The following is a 27,295-nucleotide window of genomic DNA, read 5'->3' as shown; positions in this document are numbered from 1 at the left end:
GGGGGCTTTCCTTTTTTTTCTTTGGCAAGAAGCGGAAAAGGTGAGGTGGTTTTGGCAACAGTTCACTAACAGAGGGAGAGAGCACACAAGGCGCCACCCGCCCCACGCCACCGCGGACAGCGCAGCAGGTATTTGTTTTATGGACACTTAATTTGACTCCTTCGTGTTGAACACTTTCAAGTCCCCTTGTGTGCTCAGTGCCCCGTGACAGGACAGGACGGACGGTGGCGAAAGGGATGAAGAACGGGGCCTTTTTTCTGGCAGGCACAGACCAAAGAGTCAACAGTGAGAGACCTTTGGCCTTTTTTTTGCAATGTGGCTGCGCTGATGGCCTTTTTGCCCCCTTTTGGCAGGTTTCCCGGGTTGGCCCGTAGAGCGCTATCATAAGGCTCTTCTTCTTTTGCCAATAAAAATGAAAGACACACACACACTGACACACACACGAAAAGGGCATCAGGGGAGACCTTTTGAGTCGGGAGATGGGGCCATGACTGTTTTACATTTATTGTCATGTAATGTTAAACTGTTTGATCTCCCTCTCTCCTTTCTCTTTTTCGCTGTGCCCTTTTTTCCCTTGTGCATATTTAATGAGTTCGGGACGATATTGGTCGGTAATTTGTAGTTTTTAACGCTCCGCTGTGCCCATTTCATCGAATTGATTTGGGAAGGAAAAAAAGAGTTGACCTAGTTCTAGGGAACATTAAATATTATTTAACTATTTCTTCTTCTTTTTCTTGTCCCATTGTACAAACCAAACCAATATGTATCCCCCCGCACAACAAACGTTGCTCAGTGTAATTATAATGATAGCAGAATAAATGTATTCCTGCATAGAGAGCGTAAATCGATAGTTTGGTCCACTTGAGGTTTTGTCTCTAACCAGCGTAGCGTCACCGTGGCGCTTTATCGTCTGTACTAAGCGGCGAAGTCAAACATCGTTCGTTATTTCCGAACCAGTACTCACTTTCTCGGCATGTTCGTGCTTTTAGCATGGATGGAAAACGTAACATGATGTTATTTTGACGTTTGGTAACTTAATTGCTAAAGCTATTTTACAGAATCGACATGCACACAACACATTTGTCTTTTTTTAAACCCACTCTATAAAACAGCCACCCATTTTCGGTGTTTTATTTGAGCAATTTTATAACATCGATTGCCGTACCACACCGTACAGGACCCACACCGGCCATGCCACAATCGCTATTCCTTCGTCCTTAACCCAACCGAAAAATTGATACTGTAACTGTTCGGTATGTTCCCTTATCACGTACCGCATGCTAGCTAAAGCATGTGATGGCGCGCGCGACCCGAGTCGTTAACTTCCAGCTCACAATTATAGGTATTAAGATCAATTTGGCTTCCCGTCCCTCCCCTCTGGTTAGCTCAGAACTTTGGCAGAGAGCGGCACCCATTTACCATTTTAGCCGTCAGAAACCATTACCCTTGGTCGATGTCGGGTTCGGCTTTCATTCACACGAAATCGCGCGTGCGAGCGCGCTACCTTACCTGACTTTCTCCCTCGGGGGCTACACATAACGACATACAAAACCGCCCAGACACGAAACGCCGGTTCCCCAAACCACTCGCCGTCTGCGGACTCACACCGCTTGGGCTGTATAATACACACCACCTGGGTAGTACACACTGCGCGAGAATACACTTCCTCTAATTATGCACCGTTCAATGTTTATTACACCCTTGAGTGAATATGCGCCCGAGCTACCGACGGATACGGGGCAGCCAGTTGTATCGTAAAAAAAGCGAACGGTGGCCAAATAAAACACACGCCACAGCGCAGGAAATGGCCGTGCTTGCTCTGGCAGCCAATTCCCTCCCGGTGCGAGAGGTTGCCGGTTGGTTTAGGCCCGCCCGAAAGAGGCCCGTTTGAGCCAAGCCAAGAGTATCTCACACGCCGAAACACACAACACCGGCACCCTTCTTCCCCGCTCTACCACCGACCAAAGTCGTTTGCGTCTTGCCGCACCATTAGCCAACTATTTCAGTGGTATAATTTCTGTTTAACTACCGCTCGTTTTATTTCATTTAACGATCAACCGCGCCCGGACGACAACGCTCGCACATAACAACTCACTCAGGGTCATTGAAAAGTCCCCCCCACCGCTCGTGTGTGGTGGTGGTGGTGATTACTGGCCACCGTTTGGGGTTTTATAAAACAGGGGAGAGTTTGATTGGTCTCTTAAAAATCGCTGAAAACCCCAGCACAGGACCAAGGACCTGGTGATCCGCCGGGAGGGAGTCCCTCGGTCTCTCCGCCTTTTCAGGCGGCGTCGCTGTGGTGATAAAATCCCCGTGATCGACAATCCGTCCACTGTCTGTCTGCCAGTAATCTTAAGCGCTGTGAGAACCAATAAACACACCCATCGACACCCAGACGGCAGGACAACTACCGTGGTCTGGATTGAATTTTGCACCGATCTCTTTGCCAATGTCGCACAACAACGCGGAAAGGAGTAGAAGAGAGAAAACAATTTTAAACCGGCCCAAGTGCTACCTGCAGTGCCGCAGAAACTGTCATCGCCTTAATCGGTTTCGTTTTATTACACCTACATTAATCACCATTAAATCCGATCGACAAATTAAGGGTGTACGTGTTTAAGGTACCGAGGGCGTGGGTTAACTCCCGCGTCCATTTACCGCTTATCAAAAAGTGGCTTGAACCATTACGATAATAAAACACTACTCAAGTATCCGAACATTTAGGGGACTGATAACGCAAAAGCCCACTAACATAAATCTCTTACCCTCGGAGCTGCTGAATAAAAGTGACAAATAAAACAAATCTGAAAGTAAGACTTTAATTGGGGATGGGGTTTTGGGCCTAGCACATGCAATGTGATAACAGCGGCCGTGCAGTTGTACATCAACCGTGCACACAGTGTAGAATGATAAGCTTTATTACGAATTCTGTGGCAATACTGTAGGAAAGATTAGAGCAGAATGATCATAGAAGTAGTTAGTTCTAGTTAACAAGAGGATGAATTCTGCTCCAAACTGGGTGATGCCATATCTTAAGCCTAAGTCAAACAAAAGCTCCACCATAAAATCCATCATATAAGCGATTACGGATTACAACAGAATGTAACTATGGTAGCCATTTATCAAGTAGCTAGGTAAATAGCCATCAGTAGTTCATCTAGATCTATGAAATACGAGTTTATAGTGAAGTTTTATAGTGAAGGAAATAACCACTGAGTAGAGTGGGTTACATTGGAGCACAGAAGTTGGAATCACAAACTAAATCTTAACCACACTCTGTAAGCATCATGCAAAACTATGGTGAGTAAGTTGATCATGTAATCAACAAGATTTCAGAGTTATTTAACTCAAGATTTAACTGACACCGAGTTCGTTGTCTCACGGTACAGAGAGTTGTATCCATTAATCGATATTCAACTCTGGCGGTAAGAGTTAGGTCTCTGACGATACCGAAAGTTGAATCATTAATCGAGATTCAACTCCTGAAAGAGCTATTGCACTTTCTCTAACTATTAATGAGCTGCTGACCGGCATCAAGAGATGAATCAATCAAACACATATCTAGATTGAACTCTCAAAAGAGTTATTTATCTCATGAATCACAATTGTGTAAAATAGGCTCCTTGTGGTGGTTGGTTTATTGGAACTCATTCGTTTCTAAGATTTAACACACTCACTCATTTTGATTCCATAAGTACGTCATTCAAGTTTACTCATGATGTTTAATGTCCTCTGCCTGAGACCACTACTTACAAGGTGTTGTGGTGTCCACTTGAGCTGTCCCATTAAACGCGGCAAATTTCTCGCTATCAACTGACGACGCGGTGGGGTGTCCCAATGGCCAATGTTAAACTGTTGGGACGCTCAAGAGGCTACAATTTACAATTAACCTTCGGGGCTCGCCTAATCTAGAGAGTGCTCTTAACGTAAACTCAACAACAACAGCAGCCGTAGTAGCAGAAGAAGAAAAAAACAATTCCTCACTACCATATAATCAAGGCCCATATAAATACCGTATCACAGCGCAGGGGCGCACCATATTAACCCCCCCTCTTGGAAACGGTAGCTGCACATGTTGCAATCAAGCACCAGAGGAAAAACCATCAAAATCAATGGCTCAAATCACGTATGGCGCCTGCCAACACGCCCGCCCGCCCACCCGGGCGGTGGTAAGTGTAATAGTCAATTATTTCCTCGCCGAATTACACAGCTACAGCACAGTAATTCCATACCACCCCCATTATTACACGCGGCCAGTTGTTGCTCGGTGACACCGGCACACGCGTCCCACCGTAAAGTGCAATGGTTTGAATGGAATTGAGGTGTCGAGGGTGATTGAGGGGCAAGTGTTTGAAAACGGGAGCGTGGTGTTAAGTGGCCCAAAATCAATTGCACTGATCACTATCACCGTGTGCTAGAGCCCAGTGTGTGTGTGTGTGTAGCATAACATGGGGTAAAGGTGGAGAAGATGGCAATACAGATGGAGTGCCTTTTTTACGCTCGTAATCTCTACATCAACGTTTTACTGCTACTCTCTTGCGCACGCTCTCTCTTTCTGTGTTTGCGAAAACTCGTTGGACATTCACATTCGCGGCACTCCGGCAACCCTCCCGCAACGGCCCTCTATGGCTCGGTGGGTAGTTTACACCGGGACTAATGATGTTGTTGATGGTCTGCCCTGCTGCTCGGGTTTAGCCGTGTGCTCAGGAGGCAAGGTGTTAGCCCTACACGCCGGATTTGCATCGGGGCAAACACAACGCCGTTTCCAACAGTTGTCTACCCGTCACACCTCTCCTCCTCTGGGATGGCTTTTCCGCACTCCGTTTTCATTATCTGGGAATGTGTTCAAAGGGAATGGGCGATTCGCATTTGCGATAACATAAGGTTGTGTGAATCTGTGCTCATATAAGGGAGGTTCCTCCCGTACATTGATGGTGGTGGTGCTACACACTACGAACGGTGCACGCAAAAAAAGGCACACTATCAATCACTGTCCCCTTTTCTAAGCTCTAATGCAACCAAATCACAGTCTTGTGTGAGGGTCGTATCAAACCCATTCGCCAAAGACCGTTTGTTAGTGTTGGATCTAACCCTTCTGCACACTCCGGGACTTGGAGTTTCAAATCATATTTACGGGGGCCAGCCGAGGTCAGAGAATGAGGAACTTGGCGAGGAGAAGAGCTGGCGGCAGTGGCGAATAGTAAAGCATGTAAATGAAGAGAACGCTAGACGAGAGCGCGCGGCACAACGTTCCGAGGCGACACACATAATTAATTTTCACTCTCGTTACACCCCGCCCCGCCAGCAGCGCCACACGGGGACAGAGCTAATGCAACTGCTCCTTCTGATGCGCTTCTTGGAATCGGGGGGTTTTTTGCCATCCCTGCACACACCCCATCATCGCCGACCCGTCATTTGTTCCCGGCTCCATTATCCATTAAAAGCTCGACAGCAAGGAGAGCTTGCAAAATGGCACCGGGAAGGAACGGTGGTGCGGGGGAGGGGGGGGGAGACCGTCGTGGTGGTGTTGTCTAACACAGCAGCGGTCGCCGCCCCGCTGGGCGTGTTGCAATGATAATCAAATCAGCATAATTATCGTTCCGCTGGCAAAATGCAACACACGTCGGACCCCACCGCCGTTGCACACACACTCCAAGAGGGGGGTTTATATACGTGTTTCCTCACATTGCCTCCCGCGTTGCGGATCCGCTCCGACGGTGGTGGTACGGGACGGGATTTTGGAATGGCAGAAGAAACAACATTGCCAACACACACAGGACACGGCAAACGAGCGAACAAGCGCACAAGCAAGAGAGAGATGTGGTATCTGCTCGAGCACGTGTAAAATGCATTTCACATTCTCCTTGGGAGCGCGAGGTGCACGAGCGGGGCGAGCAGAAGGGTCGCTGCAGCAGTGTCTTATCTTTTCCCGTTCATCGTTTTGTGCCCCCGGTTTCTTGTTCTTCCCTTTCGTGCCATCCCGCCAACCTCTTGCTTCGTATGGTTGGTACGGGCGCTTCTCTACCTTTTTGCTGGCCATTTTCGAGGCATTACACCTCACAACCCCTCTTCCCCCGTCGCACGGAAAAAGATGTGACAAAACAGAAGCAATGAAGAGAGGACAAGAGGGCAGCTGCCTGTATTGGCTCTTACAAAGAAAAACATACGTTTTTCTTCTGTTGACATAGGCGAGTGTGTTTGGTGCGTGTTTGTGTGTGTGTGTGTGTGTATGTGTGTGTGTGTGTGTGTGTGTGTTTGGGCTTGTTCTTTACGATTGTGTTACACTGTAAAGGTAGCTGAATGCAGGATGTAATAGGAAGCGATAAACAAAATACATATCACTTTTATCATAAACATTAAACAGAGATTAATTTTGGTTAAGGATGTTGGGACAATTTGGATTAGAGAAGAGATTGTAATGTTTTAAAACTATCGCCTTTTCCTCTTTATTTCCTATAAGAAAAACATACAAAATCACGTCACACAGCTGAAAGCAATAAAAAAACACACACACACACACACACACACACACACACACACACACACACACACACACACACACACACACACACACACACACACACACACACACACACACACACACACACACACACACACACACACACACACACACACACACACACACACACACACACACACACACACACACACACACACACACACACACACACACACACACACACACACACACACACACACACACACACACACACACACACACACACACTTTCAGAATCCAAACAGGACCTCCAACAGGTACCAGAGAGGCCATAGGGGCCGAATTCGCACTAAACGTCCCACTGTGTTCCGCATTTTAACCCAAAAAAAAAAAGGTGCAATTCCAATCCACACGCACAACACACAGTGGTGCGAATGAAGAAACCCGAGTAGCAGAGACAGCAAACATTCAAAAAAAAATGGAAAAACCTCCAAAGAATGTCTCTCCCTGGAATAAGCAATAGCGCGGAGAGAAGAAAAGAAACCCTAACCACTGCACTACTCTGTGCACGATGCACCGAGTGGGCGCAGAAGCAGAGCCGCAAACGGTTCAGCCAGCCCACCGTGGATTGCCATTTTGATTGCATTACGATTGCGATTTTGCATTGGCCGTCGTGTTCCAGGGAAGAAGGTGCATCACACTTGCCGCTTGTTTTACGAGAAGAGGAGCGAGAGAGAGAGAGAGAGAGAGAGAGAGAGAGAGAGAGAGAGAGAGAGAGATAGTACATTTGAAATGCTTCAAACACATTAATGGCCTCTCTTTCGGGTTTGTGGCTTCTGTTGCTTTCTTTTTACCTTTTGTAACACAAAACATTACACTTCAAACGTTATCAAAGCTAATCCTCCTCAATGCAAGCGAGCGAGCACGTCATCTGGTGCGCTTTAGTGAATGCTACACACAAAGCTGTCAAAACACATTAATAGCCCTCCCCCAACCGGCAGCCTTCCCTCAGCCATGAAAAAATATTAACATAAGAAGAAGGGAAAAAATGCAATGAAAAGGTGTGGAAGGAATTAAAACCGCTCATGTGGCTGACTGTGTGTGTGTGTGTCACGGTTTGTGTAATCATTTGAATGTAAATGCGACACTAATCGACCTGCTGCTGCGCCCGTTTTTGTTCTGTGCGCCCTTGCTGCTGCTACTGAATGGTTGATGAATTCATTCGCTGCTTCCCATTTGATAATGTCATAACTATTCATAACTGGGCGAAACACACGCACACACACAAACACGTACTAAACGTCATCAGTGTCAAATCGAGGAGCAGGGCGCGCATTCTCTCTCAAAGCGGCAAGGGCAAAGCGGGGAGTCGCGCGTCATCACCGCTCGTCATCGTTCGCTTTTGTTCGTTCTGGGGGTTTTTTTTTTTTGGTTTTTTGCTTTGTTTCATTCTTTGCTCCGCTTTTTTTTTATTCGATGCTGTCGCTTCCCATGGGTTAAAACTTCACGTGCACAAAAGGAAACCCCCATCATCATATATCCTAAAGATTTCTCAACAAAGCCCGTGTGTGTGCTGCTGCTGCTGCTTCTTTTTGTTTCTTCTCTACACAAACACCGGAGGAGGAGGCTTAAAAAAAACATGATCCAAAGGGAAGATAAAAGCCACAGAAGGGCCCTGGAGCGACACGCGGTGGGGTGGGGGGGGGGGGGGGGGGGGGGGAAGCACAAGGAAGACGCGGCGACTGTGAAACAAACAAAAAAATAGACCCAAAAACCCAAGCTCAGCAGAAAGGCATGCAATCGAAAGAGAGAGAGAGATAGAGCGGGGGAAAAGAAGGCAAAAATGCACAAACAGTCGGCAGAATGAAGGGAACAGCAGAAAGAAGCGATTTACAAGGCTGAAGTGGGATGATGATGACGGTGTGTGTGTGTGTGTGTGGGCAGGGGCAGTAGCGCAGCCAGGAGTGAAGCAGGAGAAGGGAAACTATAAATTGCATATCAATTATCCCACTCGACGAGCATCCGTTGTAAAACAACGGAAAATGGCCGACGGTTGTCATCGGAAAGCCTGATATGCCCACACACTGGTTTTGGACCGAAACTAGGGGATGCGAGAGGGGGGAGAGGGGAGAAGAAGAAGAAGAAGAAGAGGAAGAAACGGGGCAGATTTAAGCAGGCAAACGGCAAGCAAAAGCAAAAGAGACTCCTGAAGCAAAGCAAGCGCGAAAGAGAACCAGATTTTACGTACCATTAAGTAAGGGTGAATATGCTGGCGCGTTCACGCGTATTGGCGTGAATGTGTGTGTGAGAGAGAGAAAATAAAAAAAAGGGAAAAATGTGTTCGGTTGATCAAATCAAATTCGATTACGAAGCGTTCAGATTCGCACAAAATGTTTGCTTTCACGACCTTTCTTTTAACGCTTTTATACGAAAAGTCATGTGAAAGTAAACGGGTTAATTAACATTTAAGTAATCGGAGCTCTTGCTACCCACTCTTACAGTGTTGTAGTTCTAAATCATCCCGATGACTTTCAACAGCTCGTTTAACAAAAACAACCCAGAGAGGTGGCGAAGGGGGTTAGTTTACATTACATTTGTAAACGATCTGACACTACCCTGAACCACAACCACGCACACACACACACACACACTGGTGTTGTGTTGGAAACTAATTGATTAGCAAAGGAGTGTGTTGAAAGTCATCGCGTCGACAAAACAGAAAACAACTCGTTGATTAATGTAGAAAAATGCCCGCTTATTCCTCCTGCTCTTGGAGCAAAAGCTGTCGCACACATTGAAAAGTGGGCTCACAAACAGCCGTTACATTTCTTCTCCCCATTCCCAGCGATCAAAGCACGATGCTAATCGGAAGCATAATAAATAGCAACTCCCGCACGCAAAACAATCTCTCAATCGGCGGACATCTCTTCTTGCTTTTCGAGCAGCAGCAGCAGCAGCAGCATCTCTAAACCACGGACGAGGGGTGACGTCATTAGGCCGGCAAAATGCGAAACCCGAAGAGCCGATTAATCCACAGTCAGAATGAACAAACACATCGTTTGCTGCTTGTGGTCTCCGTCGAAATTGACCGAGCGAAAGAAGCGAAAAGATGATTGGAGCAAATTTTGGGACAAAAAACGAAATAAAAGCGGGAAAAACTGGGATACATTGAAGCAAAATTAGTGTGCCACGCATAAGGTATCATCCTCCTCCTGCACACACTGGGCCTCCCACGGGAGTGACATAAGGTTTATTAAAAGTTACCCAATGATGGCCAACTACTACCCATCCATGCCACACAAAATTCTAAAGACCAAACACTTTGCCCCAAAACGCTCGCGCGCAAAGAGAAAAGCATTTGGCTGATGACACGAGACGACGACGACGACCACGGCGATGGACGATGTGCGCACACACAGAAATGCACCCACACACACACAGAGCGGTACCGTACGTACACACACACACGCACGCGCGTATCCAACAGCATATAAAATCCCATGGCCCGGTGGCGGTGGCGGCAGCAGCAGCAGCAGCATAACCAGCATGGGGGCGCACGTTCGCTGACAAAATGTCCGTCGGTTTCGATCCCGTCGTGTGTTCAGCCCTCCCCCGTCACCGCTTTGCCCAACACAACCAACCATCGCCATCTTCTCCTGGTCGCTGCTTTCGCTCTGCTGCTCACTCGCACGCAAGTCTTTTCTTCCGCTCTCTCTCCCTCTCGCTTTGGCGGTTTCTCAACCCTCACACAACAGCAGCAGGAACGTGTTGTGTGTGGGGTGGTGCAACGTTAACGGGAGAGGAAGGAAGGAAGAAAAAAAAACGACAAACGATGACGAGAAAAAGGAACGAACGACCATCCAAATCAAATTATGGATTAAATAACATATTAGCACGAACATAAAAGCGCGCCTCTCCGCACCGTTGGGAGTCGCTTCGTTAGAGGTTTTGCTGGTGAGAAAGTGAGGCCGGGAGACGATGGAAGAATGAAGAGGACACGATGAAGTTTATGCTCGCACAGGCACACACACACACACACACAGACCCTCTATTTTCTCATTCATGCATACACAAACGCACACACGCAGACAGTTTTATAGACAGTTGGTTCCGCTTCATCGTTTGGACAAGAAGCGGGCCGCGATTCAATGGACCGATGAAAAGCGCGCTAAAGCAGCAAAAGTAATGCAGCCTACTGTCTCGTTTCGCTGTGTGTGTGTGTGTGTGTGTGTGTGTCTGCGATACTGTCCATCAATTTTTCAAACGGTCTTAATGCGCGAACGAGCGAAAAAAAGGCCGATAATAAACAAAAAAGGGAAAGAAACAGCGATAGCAAAAGAAAACCTTCCTTTGGGGAGAAAATTTCCCAATTAAAAAAAAAAAGCGAAAATCGGTTGGTGTATTAGAAGGAGCACCTAGTCAATCTCTGGAGTGCTTGTATCGCGGCGGCGCGGAAGCAGCACACAATAACAATTACAAACAGGGGAAAAAATCATAGAACATTGACATGACTCCTCCGCCGTACGTCTTCCGCTGTTGATGAATTGATGATGAAGGCGATGCTGAGCGCTGGGGAAAGGGCGACCACACTGTCAGAAGAGTGATACCACCACCGGACGCCTCAAGTGAGCGATAATCGTTTAATTTTCTCGCTGATAAAGCGACAGAGCAAGCGCGAGAGGACGAGGAATGACGAGGTTGGCAATTGTTGAGATTGTTGTTACCGCTTGTACCTATATTTTATCGCTTGCGATAATGTTCATTCGTTTTGCAATTGACCGAGACTTGATCCGCGCGCGTTCGCTGCTTGTGATGTTGTGGAGTTGCGGGCTATAATCCATTATCTCGCCACTAATGCCGCTAAGCCGAAACAGCGCGATTAATTATAGAAATGGATTATCAATTACATCTGGAAAGCACTTCCTTTATTTATTTTCATGGCACTAGAACATAGAAGTAAATAGTTGACACATATTCCCTAACAGGAATCACACAATTGAAGTTCAATTGACTTCAAGCGTGATGAGTGATATGACGGATGGATTTAACTCTTCACAAAGAGTTACTTCATAGCTCATGTCCTATACAACTCACGTTCCACTCTTCAAGCCCACTCATTCAACGGGAAATTGAATCACAAAAGAGCCGTCACACAGCGAGCCAGAGTGAGTTGAATTGTAAAAGAGTTAGTCGCCGAGAACCGGAGTAAGTTGAATCTGAAAAGAGCGAGAGTTGAATCGCGTAAGAGTAAATCGCTAGGTATCTATGCCTCAAAAGAGCAAGAGAATGATTCGAATCGCTATATGCTCTCTTCTATTTGCATTGAACTCCCTGAACTCAGAATAATGATAGTTTAATTCCTTCTTAATTCTTTTAATTATGCTTATTTGGACATGGAGTGGAACATTAATGCCTTGTTTTTGTAGTGCCTGACGGTGACTAATGTTGGGTTTCATGGGTATTTTGTTGTGAATCATTCATATGAATCTTCAGCGATGAGTGATTCGAATTTCGTGATTCGAATGATTCAAAGATTCGAAATTTTCAAAAGTTTTATAAATCTCCACGGATTCATGAATTCATCTCAGTGGTTAACTTGCACGACTTCACAACATGCCCGACGTGGATCCAAGCCTCGCATGGACCGTCTTCCCGTTAGCAAAACAGACTATCCGGCTGCGTGGTACTTGTCAAGAAGTCTCGAAAACCCTGATAGGTTGACATGACCACATAGATCCTTACGCCAAGATGAAGAATAAGAAGAAGCTCTATGAATCTTTGGAGATTTACGATTCCTTGGAGATTCGTGAATCTTTCGAGACATATGAATCTTTCAAACAAGATTCAGATTCAAAGAATTATTCCAAACACTCATTCCGGCTCAGAAGTCTGAATCAGATTTAACCTAAACTAATGGTGACCTACCGCCGCATTGAGTTGAGAAAGTGTAGCAATAGCATCAGAAGCTCTGTAATCAAGATTCGAAATCAAAAAGAGCTTGCCGTTAAATACACCAAGGTTCGAACAATTAAAATCCTGATATAATTTTCTTATCTTCAACATATGTCTTCATATGTCTTCTGGCACACTAAAGCGCTCCCCCCCTCCCATCAACTCCAACTTCCACGAAGCCATTGAATAGAAAAATTGTAAAAGCTATTACGCTGAAATATACTTCCTTACAAATCATATCAAGCAAATTAAGCCGCTATCGCGCGTCTTCCGTGATTGAAACGTTTTGATTTACCCGAAGCAAACAAACTGATTCGGCGCTAACAAGCGTCGCGGGACGGACGCGGGGCGATCGCGGGGATTTGGCGTCAACATTCCATTGCCCGTGTACCAAATTTGTCCGCCGAACCCGAGAAAAAGCGCAATCACGCCGACGCGTCGTCCGCGTGCATGTCAAACAACACGTACCGGAGCTTTTACCAGTGTTTCCCCGACCGGGTGGGGCTGTGGCGGCGGCGTCCGCCAAAGAGCGCAGACAAACCACAAGAAAGTGAATTAAATTCATCAACAACGGCCCAATTGAATCGGTGGGGGGTTCGCGGCGATACCGATGATAGCGTCAGACAGTGGGTGCCGCGCGCCGCTTTGTGGTGTCTGAGGGATGGGAGGGGTGGCGGGTTGTGTCTTGTCTGCCCGCCTCGATCAGATAATGTGTGTTCGGGTTTTTCTCACCAACCCTTGGCACCCTACTCTATTATGTTTAGAGGAGCAAAAGGGAAAGCGAAGCACGCTGCCAACGTTGCTGTGTGTGTGTTCGGTTCGATGTAAAACAAAAATCATTACACCGAGAACACAACAAACGCATGATGAGGGCGGCCGACGTGTGTGTGTGTGTGTGGTTGTGTACGCATATTGCCTATTACAACATCAGATAAAATGGATACAACACCCCCTCGCTCGCTCTCTCTCTTTCTTTCTCTCACCGCGGCACACTCGCCACAACAGTAATGGGGGGAGAGAGAGGCCCAGGTTCAATCCCCTTGCTCCTCCCGCGCTTCTACTTCCTTTTATAGTTCCGACACACATTACTTGGACAGGAAGTGGGAAGCGAAAAAGAGATAGAGAAAGAGAGAAAAAGTACACACAAAAAACTATAACTAGCTTTATATTTTCCGTATTGAATAGACAGTTTTGTGTTTGTGTGTGTTGTAGCAGTTAATTTCGAAACATAACTGCTATGGCTCAACAAAATACTTGTACACACACATATACAACCACACAGGCGCTTACACTGCCCCCTTGATAATAGAAAACAATAAAAATCGATAGCTTAGTAGCAAGACGAGCCAAAGGGCATAAGCTTTGATATAAATGCTTTGCGAACACGAACGTTTATGCGTTTAATATCAGGAAGCGTTCCCTCGATGTATAATCAGTGCAGGAAATAAGCCCTGAGACACTGAGTGAAATTGATATTAAAAGGGAAAATGCATGCAAAAAACATATTCTTATCAATATTCATCGCAAATTGCTCTCTCGTCCTTGCATAAGGTCGTCATACTTCCGCGCTTGTTTGAGTGTGTGCCAGCTCTCTCTCTCTCTCTCTCCAATTAAGCGATTAGAATCCGATAAAGCTACAACGTTAGAAAAGAAGAAGCAATTCCCTTTTCCCTATCCATTTACGCCCCCTTTTTTCGCCATTATGTGAAGCACTCAAAATGGAAGAAAAGCGAAACTCGTCATCATTATCATCAGGCATTTATCTATACCCACACACACACACAGACGAGCGGGCGGCACACACCACAGGGAGATTGGGGAAGAGAAAATGATGGCATATGGTCACGGCATTCCCGTTGTCCCCGAAAAACCTTCCCCCGAACGGAGAGAGAGAAAAAAACGGAGAGAGCAAAAAAAAACCCCTAGCCGAGGAGAAGAAAATCGCTCCCCCTCCCAAAAAACAACGCAAAAGGAAGTAAACCCAAGCGGAAGAAGGGATGGGAAGACGGGAGGGGAGACATGACGCGACGCGAAGAAAAGCGAGAGGAAGAGGGAAAGAGATACAGAGCGAAGGGTAAAACATGCCCCTGCTAGTAGTGGGATCATTTTTCCGGAAGTTTATTTTCCGTGATTGAGTTCCCCCCTCCCTCGCCGCCGCCACGGGTGCGTGTGGCGAGCGGGACGACGATGGCCGCCGCATAAAAGCGCACCCACCACACCAAAAACGATGTTTAATGAAGCTAAAATGGCTGAATCGGTTGAGCAGCAGCAGCAGGCACACGTTGAGATGCGATTCCGTTGGAAAGGATTTATTGCTCGTTTCTCGAGTGAATAGTGTGCGTGTGTGTGTGTTTAACCAATCGATCGGAGCACACACGAGGGTCTTTTGATAATAGACATTTATGAGCACAACTCCCCTCTCTCGTGGCTCTCTAAAGTATGATTTAAGCGAGCCGAGGGAAAAGAGATGCACGCGTGTCAGTAAGCAAACCACACATTTTGAGGAAGATGATTCTATCTGGACATAACGATTTAAATGTATTGCTAAGTGACACACGAACACGTGTGTGTGTGAATGGTTCATTGAATTCGGTTTTGTGTTTTGTGAAGGGAGGAAAATAAATCGTTCTTTTGAAAAATCGGCATCGGCAGATCGGTTCCTTTACCCTCTTGTGTGTGTATCCGTTTTACAGCAGCGTTGATGATGATTGTTCGCCATAAAACCACCCACACAATTTGGGACGCACTGAGCGACTACAATTCTGACATTTGTGGCATGTTTAAAGAGCCTGAGAACGATATTTATCTTTCAAAGTCTTAGCGCAGATGAAATTGTAGTGTGCTATTGTGCACTGCCCGCGTCCTCTTCTCTCGCTGAAGACGAAAAACGGAATCGATTGTCCTCTTGTGTGCAAAGAGCGAAAGCATCGTCCATTGTCGATCGAAGCACTTTCACATTGGGGGTTGTGAAAAACGGAGACACATGTATGATACAAGGGGGAAGGAGGATTCAAACCCCCCTTTTCTAGCTTGCAGCACTCGATCGAAGCAGCATCCTCCTAATTTGCGAACGCTGCACACAGGGCAAAGAGGAGCCCACACGGAGCCATTTCATCCCATTGTGGGTTTTTCCCAATTCGGGTCAGGCCAATTAGTTTCATTAAGATAATTGACTCTACCCGGCGTCCAATAATACAAGCGCTGGACTCGAGCGAGCATAATTGAAGTGGTATAGCGTATAAGGACCAGAGACCGACCATCCTCCCATCATCATCAACATCATAGCATCGAACCGATTGTCGATGGAGCTGCTTCTTCGTTTTTTTTTAACTGTCTCATATGTCGCATAGTCTCAAATTGAAAAGTAATATATGCTGCCGTCTTGCTCCATTGCCCATCGGCAGACAAGCAGTTGCTTATTGGAAGGGAGAGAGGTCAGGCTTGTTGAATGATTTCAACTCAAAGGACACATTGACGTGATACTTTTGCCGAGATATCGATACACTTTGGACAATCATTACGAATGGATAAAATAATAATTAAGTATCCTTGTGGTTTTGCGGTCCACGAGCCATAGTTTTTGCTTCCACACACACACACACACACACACAAGACGATGAGTTGCATCATCAAGCACCAACTGTAGAGCGTGAATAAATTAGCACATGTTTTCAAAAACCTTTTCCATAAATCATTCCCCCGAGATGCATGTGCCGGATGAGGTGGAAGAGATGGGGATAGTCACATCTTTGCCAACTCATAACGTGGCTGTAATTAACTATTTATACTACATCCATTACCACACACACACACACACACTGGGGAACATCCCCTGTACCTCTCCAACCTTCCTTCCGCAAAGCGGCAAGACAAGAAACCATTAGAAAAATGGTTTTGTTTGTATTTTTCGGCTCCAAACAATGCACCCGTGCAACTGATTCATTCTAATGCAATCAATTATTAATTGCCGTTGTCGTGACGATCAATTAACTGCATTTGTGCTTGTTTGTTTCCACGCCACGTGAAGGACGCGGAAAGCGGGAAACTCTGCTTAAATGTATGCAAGATTACGTATCAGCGCACCCTTCAAAAGCTGCGGGAAGTACATTAGAATGTCACCGAGCGGAGGGAGAGGCTCTTCTCTGTATGTTTTACCATAAATTAAACACACACACACACACACACACACACGCGCGCGCATTGAACCCTCTTCTTCTATTGATTCTTGACATGAAACCAAAGACGACAAAGGGGGCGGCCGGCCGGCCTCTGCCTGTGTTGTTATGATTGGGGCCCCCGATGCGGTGTTGACCTTAGGTCATTCAAATATTAATGACCACTTATTATTGGCTCAACTCTGCTCTCTTTCCCTTGCTCTCTCTCTCTCTCTCTCTCTCTCCCCCTCTGGGCTGTAATGTTTCTCATTTAGCTTCCACCGGAAGAAGCTTCTCGTCCCCTTCTACCGGTGGTGCGGCCGGCAGCTTGAGAAAATGCGCCCAATACCCAAATGGGACGTCGACGGCGGGGGTTATGGATCGTTGTGAAATAATAATAATCATTATTATCAACATAAAGTGTTTCCCCTCCACCCCTTCCGTCGCTAGTAACGGCCCTTGATCTATGCTGAAACCCTGAAAACGAAACGCTAGATTGCTAATAATAGTAATACTGCTGCCCAAACCCGCACTGTCGGTGGGGGGATATACTGTGATTTTCGTTTTAAATCAAAACTCTCGCACGCTCGCAAACCATTCTCGGATGGGGGTATGGAGGATTAGCGCAGGGATGTGGCAGGCGGAGAAGGAAATTGATCTACATGGAAACGAGAAATCGAACCTAATTTCCCCTTTGGCATAATGGCATACACACACAGGCACGCTTGACTGGCTGTGTGAGTTGTGAACATGTTTCGACAAGCATAATATTTGTAATCAATCGGTCCGATGACGACGACGACGACGACGGATGGCGTGTTGTGGATCACGGCGGCGGCCCTCCCCCTTCACCCGTGCGCTGTGTTTGAGCATTCCGGGGCCCAATCATCAATTGATTGATTGATACTAATGACACGCTCACTTTCGCTTCCCCGCCCCCCCTCTCCCCCTCCTTCTACCCTTTTGCAGGCCATCCTTTTCGAATTCGAAGTGGTTACATGGTCCACTGTAAGGCACCCGCCGAATGGTTCGATTTTGATGCGGGTCTGGCAAGTTTTACAGGCAAGCGCGAGCACATTCGAGTATCATTCGAGCTCCCATTTTGGTTTGTTTGGCTTTTTGAAGTGTACGAAAGTTTAAACTTTGATATTGTTATCATTCCAACTTATTGCACGAAGAACTGCTCGCAAATAATTAAAGAAAATCAGCAATAACTTCGAGATTATTTCATCTTCAACGAGATGATTGAATTACTTTATCTAAAAACGTAGCTTTATGGCGTAAAAATTAATAGGATACAAAATTCATACTATCTAACATTACTAAAACTGTAAACAATCACCACTAACTAATAGCAAATCCTTTATAACATCTTTGTCGAACAATCAGAACATCAGAACATTGAGCGCCATGCACTAAAGACACCCGGTTCCCGACGGCAAAATTGCAACTCTCACCCATCCACAAAACGACTACGCGAAGCGAGAGCAATGAAACCTGATAGCTAATTAGCACGCACTGCCCGCTGGCAGCTGCATGGCGCAATGACAAGAGTACGGAAGCACGCACCACACGCGCTTACAGGTGATGAGTTCGAGTCTACTTCGGGGGATATGCCATCATAACAACCAAACGTCCGTTCATCAGTGACAGTGTTGTGTTTTCTGTCATTTGATGTATTTTAAAGGTATCATTTGGGGACATGAATATAATAAATAATCATATAGAGAGACGGAGAAGGTTTTTTGCATATTCAAAAAAGAAAACATAAATGACACTTACCTTACCGTCGAAAATGCAGAAGGCAGCCTTTTGAGTTTTTTTTTTTATCCCTCGTTTGTGTTTTTGTAGCAACTCACACCAAGAGGCAATTGTTCAGTAGCTCTCCAAATCCGTTTAATAAGTCTACAACCAATTGTGACTGTTCAATTGGTGCACTGCTGTTATGCACGTTGTTTTAACACTGTTTCAGGAAGTTTTACACAAACTTTGTTTCTTATCTTTTTTTTTTCAGAACACTCACACACACCACGAAGGTTTCTTGTTTGCACTTTTACAAATCACCTTTTTTAGCACGGTACGACAACACTTTTGCTCTACATAAACCGTAATTTTTCACAATTTTCACTTTTTCACAACGTTCTTTTCAACACATTCAAATCATCACAAACACACACACAATCACTGTAGGAAAACACGTTCACATTTACTGCACTCTAATCGTGTATCTTGATATTATTATATTTATTTCATTTTTGTTTAATTTGCTCCTTTCGAAACAATCACTTGAAAAGCCGACGGGCGCACACACGTTCACACACATCCGTCCGGGGAAATAGGAAAGCGGCGCGCAACCGATGATATCACTAAATGCGCCCGTTTTTTTTTTCTCCACACACACACACGGGCGCGCACACATACACTAAAGGAAAACACTCACACGCGCGCGCGCACACACAGAGGCTGCGGTGTGCGCCTTTAAATCCACACACACACACAGGTTTTTTTGTTTGCTGTTTGCTGTCGAATTGCTATATTGGGAGCGATACGGAGAGAAGAGAAGAAGAGGATGATGATGATGAGTGGATTATTTCGCTGAAAGGTGTAATTAAATCATAACCATGCTGTTCTACCCCGTCCACACACAAATCCAGCCACACAAAGCACGCACACACACACATACTAATCACTCAGTAGTATCGGGAGTTAACATTCACTGCCTACTGTGCGCGCTTGGAAGGACGACAGGACACACGATCCCAATTTTCCCCTCAGCGTTAATTATTATCGTTTTATCGCAATATGGCCTCCGGTGTAACAACCTTGTCATCACGTAATTCAATTCATTTACACACACACACACACACACACACACACACACACACACACACACACACACACACACACACACTGAATCACCGAACAAACACACATACACATAATGGACAGCAATCAATCACTTCAAAAAGGATTATTTTACACTGTTTTTCTCAAGTGTTGTTTATGTGACTAAATCGCCGGTCGATACACTGTTTTTTGTTTGTGTAATTGTGTGTTTATTCTTCTTAAATTTCTATGGAAACCTTACAATCACACACATTCCTCCAGTTCGCCATTTATAGGGTCACAAGAGGTTCACACTGTCCCGTTGTCCTTTTGGCGCTGCAGCACTTTTGAGCTTTGGTCACCTCCGCAGAAGAACGCAGAAGTCACACACTATTTCACACGCACGCCACAAAGGAGGCCACCGCAAGGTAGGAGAAAAAGGGAGAACACGAACTAAGCATAAGACAGCAGTGATTTGGCATTGTAATGCAATTTGAAGGACGATTTGTGTTGCGTTTGCTAGAAGCAAAGTTGCCATTTCCCAGTCGGTGTGACTTTTGCTGTACGATTTGATTGAACATGAGTTTGTTTTTTTTTTTTAAACACACATGTAACAATCGGGTTTCGTCGCGTCTCGGACCGTACTGTCTAGTGCAAGAGCTGATTCGGTTTGACCGGAGGATACAAAAACATCTTCTTGTATCTACCACATACACACACTTGAGACGGGCTCCAGAGACAAGAAGCAAACGATAAAAAACAAAGCCTAAAAAAGGATGCCCTTGTATCTAATTTAGAATACCCCGAAGCTGTTGAAAGATTTTGAGCAACATAAAAACAAAAAAAAAAACAGTCAAATCGCTTTCCCATTCATCCGCGTGCTTGCAGTTGGAGGAGCAAAACGGATTGTGATTGATATTTTTACGATCACATGCCGACGATGCCGATCGATTTGTTGAAGAAGTATTGTTTGGAATTTTTGCGGTGAAGAAAGCATGAAATGAAGCACGATTTGGTTTTTATGATTTTTGCGAATGAGTCTAATTTTCGGTTTGCTAACATATCCTGTTGCGCGCTTACTGCACTTTAAACCTAAACACACAACCAAAAATCCTGTCGATGCAGTTGTCCGTCTATCGGTCGGTGGTTCTGTGTTTTTAAGGCGTTATGTTGGGGAGTGTTTAGGGGAGTTGAAGGCGAAAACCTTTGAACACGTTACCTCCTTTATGTTGCTGCTGGTGTGGAGGTAAAAAAAGAATCAAAAACATCCCCCTCTATTTTTGGCTCATTATTTTGGAAGCGAATTAGTTCCGATTTAGTTATTCATTTCATTGCGCGCCTGGCTACATTACACAAACATTAACACTCATCCTTTTCATTCCATTTTGCGCTCTCTCGCTCATAATTTATGGTTTCGGAGTTTTCATTAGTTGCCAAAAAAAATGGTATTTTACCACTCCACATACGGTGTTGTGTTGTGTGTAAAGATAATTTATACGACTTTCAAAACGGATGTGGCTCGGCGCGCTCGGCCGAAACTGCATCATTGTGCGGATTCCCATTTTGCCGACGGCATTTCGATCATTCCCTCTGTACAGATGAAACACACACACAAGAGGGGAAGGGAATTTTTCACATTCAACCCCACTGCCGACGGGTGTGAGAAATCACGACCTCAGCGAGACGGGAGCGCCCGTGAGAGGGACCACCGGACAGGAGAAGGAAGGGTGAGGTGGAAACATAAATGATGTTCTCCACACCATCGGATTAATCAAAGCTATCGGGTGTTGTAGGGGTAAGCAACACACACACACAAAAACACGAGAAAAAAGTAAGAGAGAGAGAAGGAGAACAACGTGAAGAGAGAACGAGAGCGAGAGAAGCGCTACAAAGCTGCCGCGCGAGTGTATGGCTTTTTTTGTTTTGTTTTAAACATTCCCGCAATGTTTTCCAATAATCTACAGCTTCCGGAGGGTAGTGGCTTTAGCGCGCGCTCGGGTGGTTTGTGGAAATGGTTGAACGTCGACACTCTTCATCCCACCTCTACCTCCTCCGCCTCTTACGGGGCGCATTCCGGTGCAAAGTGGACACAGGCGAGAGAGAGAGCGCGAGCGCGCGCGCGCCCGACACAACCGAGTGGAAGAGAAGAAGTTATGAAAAATGGAGTGTGTGCGCAATCAATTGAAATTAATTTACGAGACAAACTGCGAACATGATTGTTTATGCTAATTTAATGATCTCGTACCGTTTTGCCCCGACCCCGTCCACAACTCCGCTTTTTAACCCCAAACCCGCTCCCTCTCTCGCTCGCTCTCCCTTCCAACGCACACACAAAGCCTCTTTTAACCGAGAAAACCCGAATCAGATTTCCACCACCGATCCCCCATTTTCCCGTTTGCTGTGTGCGGGGCCGCGGCTGCCCACGGATGGAAAGTGCGCGTGACGGCAACGGTCGGGGCTGCATGACAACCCTCCGCCACTTGTGTGCTTATATATGTGTGTGTGGTGGTGCACAGCCGTGAAAGCTTGTCCGTTCCCGTCGAGATGTACATGTGGTTATGCGTGTGTCTGTATGTGTGTATGTGCTTGCGGCTCGTTCATCATTGATCCTTTTTGGCACACGGAAAAAGCTGTTTTATGCACGACGACGGTGTGCGAGAGAGAGAGAGAGAAAGCGCGAGCGCGCAAGGACGCAAAAGCGGTGCGTAAAACGTGTGCGTTGTTGGCTATGTGTGTGAGTGCGTGTTGGTAAAGCTTGGCAGCGCTACCTTTACGTGTGCGTTTTTTTTTCTTCGTTGGTGTTATCTTACTGGTGTGTATGCATTTGCATGACAGAACACAAAAAGGATCATCATCCGGTGCGCGTCGAGCAAAAGTTCATTCCTGAGAACGAAGTGGGAGGAAGCGGCAGAGGGAGGGGGGGGGCTCCTGTTGTCAATGAATAGCATGATGGTACGCTGTGGCAGGGGGGGGGAGGGGGGAGATGCACAGGACGAGCGATAAATTCATTATACTTTTCCACGAATTCGCTTGACAAAATGGTTTCCCGGCAAAAAGCGCCATCGTATGGATCTCTCGCGCCGCTCAATGGATAATATGCTAATTATTACACGTCGTTAAACACTAAATTGGCGGTTTCGGTAAAAGCGCTGTTGGATAGGAGTTTTTTTTGCTATCGTAACACACACACATACACATATGCAGTACAAAGGGTATATAAAATGCTCGTAAAGGCCATTAAAAATGCACGTGTGCAGCAGCCAAGCAGCAAATGAACGAAGGGGAGCCGCGACAATACTTTCAGCAGTGTGTTGTTGAATTTACTATAACTTCTTGTTGCAAAAAAGTTGAAATTTCGTAGTTACACGCCACGGTATGATTCACTAATGATCACAGATTTGCCCTGCCCAATTCAACACGCGGACGTTTAATTTCATCTTCACCAAACAAGCACCGCATATATGCCACTTTGTTTGCTGTAATACGGGAAGGAGGAAACAACACACAACTGTTTAATGCTTTGCCCAGAACGAGACACACATTTTGTTTTTTCATCCACAACAACGCACAAGCATCAAGGTAGGCACAGCGCATGGGTTTTACGGAGCATTTATTGTGGATGCGTTAAAAAATCAAAGACATCTCCGTGCCGACAAAAGCAACACAATTAACCACACACACACATACACTGCACACTTTCATGTCAAAAAAGGATCAATTCCCAATGGCAGATGCATTTTAGTACAAATTTAATGTAATTGCACACACACACACACACACACATCGGTTATTTCAAACAGTGAAAAAGCCAATGTTCAGCCGCGTCGTGAACCATTCCCTGCGCCAAAAAACCCCGCACAAAACAAACAACAAAGTTGGCCAAACACACATTTGCAAAGATGGCGTGAAGAAAGTATCATCGAATGCACACGGACGGAAAACGGTGTAGCGCACACACACACACTCCCGGTTGGAGCTAATGCTGTTTTTTTTCCATTTCCCTACTAAGATTTTACATCATTTTTGGCATCACCAGACACAGAAACTGTCAAAACGAGCGCGAAGTTTACATTTCGCATGGAAAACTTTTTCATCCGTCGGCAATTGAAAGAACCACCAAGCAGCAGCAGCAGCAGTTCTGCGCCCTCGACATCATGACCGCTCTATCCACACATACACATATACACGCACACACTGTGTGGTAGTGGTGGTAGCAGCAGCATCGTGTAGCAGCCGTGTAGTGGTAGTGGTGAGGTGCGTAGAAGCACAACCATGGAGAGCGGTGGCACGGAAGGGCAGCGGGACGGTTTAGCCATGGCGTTCTTTCCTTCCCTTTTGACTGAAGTTTTCTTTGGGCCCGCCGCCGCCCTCCCTTCCGCTTCTGCTTCTTCTTCTTCTACTGGAACATTTTACAACCAATTAACAATTTATCTCGGGTGTTTTCTTCTTCTTCACTCGTTTCGCTTTACGGAGAAGAAATCTTTTTTTTTTGAGCACACATACAAGCGCACACACACACACGCGCGCCATGTCTTCTTGTTGTAATGAATTGTTAAACAAATGTGTCTCTCTCTCTCTCTCATCACCATCTTTAAACCACAGGGAAAAAGAAATACAATCGACAAAAAAATTGACACATTCACACACACAGACACACACACACGTTCATTGAAAGCTTAAGGTATTAATTTTCCACGCTAATTGTTGCCATGTACTTTACGATTAAAATCACAACTGGCAGTGGTCGATGATGGAAGGTGCGGGCTGGTGGTGGCGGGGTGCTACTAATAAAACACAAAAATGCACATTCACGAAACACGACTCCGCTCCCCTCTTTTCTTGCTTCTCTCTCTCCCCCTCTTCCTCTCACTCTCTCATACCACCTTTCCACTTCCGGCGATCATTACTACTTTGTTCCGATTGCTGGAGAAGAGATTAGGATGGAAGCCTCTTCTTCCCCCTCGCAACTTCTTCATTAATCATGCACACGTACACACATACATACACATGCACACGGTTCAGGGCGATGTTACTAAACGTTCGAAGGGTACACCACACCACTTGACGCGTTTCTTGAAAGGAAAAAAAAGACGTTCGCTTCGAATATTCACGCTCGGTTTTTTTTCACGAAAATCGTACACTTTGCTCACACCAAGCACTAAAAGGCGGCGCACGAACGGAGGAGGACGGTTCCCAAAATTCTCCGAAACGGCGCGGCGGCTGTAACCCTTCGGGCGCGGGGTTCGTTCACTGGGAAAACACACAAAGAAAACTATGCACACACAGCCATGCCAACCACACAGCACCGAACATCATCATCATCATCACCACATTGCCCGTGTTCGTGCTCGGTGTGTACCCGCTGCTACTGTACACCTCCGCGAGACCGGGACACACCACCACCACACACAATGAAACGCACGGGTAAATTGGAAATTGCTGCAAAATCACCACATTTTCACGCACCAACTGCAAGCGCACCGTGTCGCGCGACCGTTCCCCCATCGATTGGGGGGCAAATAATTGCACCAGCACCTACCGCTCAGCTACTGCGACGACACTTCTGCACGCAACGATACGACGGCGGGTCCGCAAAAGTTAGCCATTTTGAAAAACGCAACGGCTCGGACGACTGTGTGTGCTTGGCGAGACAGTACGGACGACTCGCTCTTCTCGCTGCGGCAACGCATGCTGAGCGAAAAAGTGTACGGGTACGGGTGTGTGTGAGTGTGTTGGTGTCGTCGTCGTCGTAGCCGCTGCCGCCGCGGTCCTGCATGCATTGCGGCGTTTGGTGTGCGTGCGATCGAAGCAGAGACGCCGCGGCCGATTGGTACGCACACAGCCGTTTTCTAACGGCCGGTTTACAGGCGTGAGTTGAAGCGTTCAATGTTTCGTTAAATTTTAAAATGTATTTTTAACGAAAGATCAAAATTAACGAAAAACTTAACCGTCGCCAGCGCCTCCAAATCGGTGCGAATTTCCCTCGCTGGCGACGTCGGTTTTAAGTACTTGTGACGTCAGTTTTGGCATTTTGCGACGGTTTTGCGACGGAAAAAAGCCCGCCTGGTGTGCGGATGAGCTTTGGCTCGAAAGGTTTGAATCAAGGTGTAAGGATATTAGGAGAGCAAATTGCCATGTAATGACTGGGGACACTCAAAAAATAACTGTTATTAGCGTTCTGAACGAAAACCTAATAATCATTTTCCCATACAATTGCTCCACCAGTCAACTGCAGAGATTTTAAAGACATAATTACAAAACTAATCCTTATATCAATACCAAACCAATAAATATATCAAACTTACTCAAACAAGTAATAATTACCGGAGATTTCAATGCCCTTCACATCGCTTGGGGTAAAATAGACTACAAAGGAGAAGTACTGATACATGAAACAGCGAACTCAAAGTGCTTGAGATTAACACATACAATACATACACGTTCACGTACACATACAACACAAGCACACCAATAGAAGCAAACAAGCGACAAACATCCATAGACGCAACAAAAATAGAAACCATTCAACTTACTTACTTACTTATTCGGCGCTACAAAGCGGCGTTTGCAGTCTAGGCCTGCGGAATCGGCTCCGAAATCGGATTCGGTTCCGGAATCGAAATCGGATCCGAATTCTAAATTGGCTCTCGAATCGGAATTGGCTCCTAAATTAGAATCGGCTTCCAAACGAAGCCAGTTCGCCATAAAAATAGGCGCTTGGGCCCAATGATGCCAAGAATTGGTAACCGCAAAAAATCAACTTGTAATTACTTGTAAATCATCATGGAATCATGGAGATTCCTGGACAGATTTCGCTTCTAAAACTTTTTCAATTCAAGAAGTAATTCACATGCCGGAGCAAATTCTAATTTTGGAGTCAATTTTGATTCTGCTTTAGGGGCAAATTGCGATTCCCAGTTCAATTCTGATTCCGTAGCCGATTATGGTCGCGCAATCGGCTCCGGAGTCAGCTCCGGAATCGGCTCTGGAGTCAGCTCCGAAATCGGCTCTTGAGTCAACTCTGGAATCGGCTCCGGAGTCAACTCTGGAATCGGCTCCGGAGTCAACGCTGGAATCGGCTCCGAAATCGACTCTGGAATCGGCTCCAGAATCGACTCCGGAATCGGAATCGTTTCGATAATCGGAATTGCCTCCGGAATTAATTCCGAACATGAAATCGGAATCGGGTAGGTCCGATTCCGAGCTCCCACCACTAGTTGTTTCATCCGAGGAAGCCAGAAAGGGGGGCTCACTTCGAAGCGTGCACTGTAGGCGAGTAAAAGATGGGTAGAGAAAATGAGCGAGAAGCAGCGATATTCCAACGTCAAAAACAGTGTGGCCAGATTATTTTGGCAGATTGTGGTAGAAGCAGCAAAATTTTATCAGTACAGGCGGTCCCCGAGATAAACGGTTAATGGGGACCGAAAACGGCCACAAAATACAGCGTATCTCGAATTTCCGCGTAAGTCGAATCTCGTGGTTTCCAGCTAAAATATCAATAATATTCGTGTAATTTTGCAAGTAGGGGGAGGTTATAGTTTCTTTATGAATTAGTTGATATGATTATTACTGAATATAACAGTTTTAAACTATTTGAAATAGTTTTTAACATTCGATCAAAACGGAAATTATTTGGCAATTTAAAATTGATGTGTCAAATCAGTACAATTTGCTCAAAGAATTGTCAAATTTTGAAAACCGCGTATCTCCGAATCCGCGTATAAGAGGTACCGTGTATCTCGGGGACCGCCTGTAGTTTTCGGTATGAGTTCAGATTTTGCCACAGATTTTGTCGCTAGTTTTCAGTAGGTTTTATCTCGAAACTCAATTAAAAAGTCACTAATGTGCAAATCTGCGAGAAAATGCACCCTATATCTAGGATATGGAATAGGATATGGATTAG

General features: G+C 45.8%; 1 protein-coding gene across 7 annotated transcripts in view; it reads right to left on the bottom strand.

Annotated features, from left to right (window-relative positions):
- The window catches only part of LOC120950001 (mucin-19), a 108,869-nt gene extending 83,675 nt beyond the window's left edge, over positions 1 to 25,194 (bottom strand). For 2 of the 7 annotated variants that reach the window (XM_049607092.1, XM_049607093.1), the window contains exons 1-2: positions 24,932 to 25,194; positions 18,354 to 19,097 (exon numbers count right to left, since the gene is read on the bottom strand). The gene's annotated coding sequence lies outside the window, so the exon portion shown is untranslated. Of the gene's footprint in view, positions 1 to 18,353; positions 19,098 to 24,814 lie in introns of all 7 variants that reach the window. The other 5 variants (XM_049607094.1, XM_049607090.1, XM_049607088.1 and 2 more) reach the window with 4 other exon arrangements.
- Positions 25,195 to 27,295: the final 2,101 nt, after the last annotated feature.

The sequence above is a fragment of the Anopheles coluzzii genome, chromosome 2, assembly GCF_943734685.1.
Source record: "Anopheles coluzzii chromosome 2, AcolN3, whole genome shotgun sequence".
Lineage (NCBI taxonomy): Eukaryota > Metazoa > Arthropoda > Insecta > Diptera > Culicidae > Anopheles > Anopheles coluzzii.
Note: the sequence above shows the minus strand (reverse complement) of the source record. Positions and strands in the feature narration are given on the sequence as shown.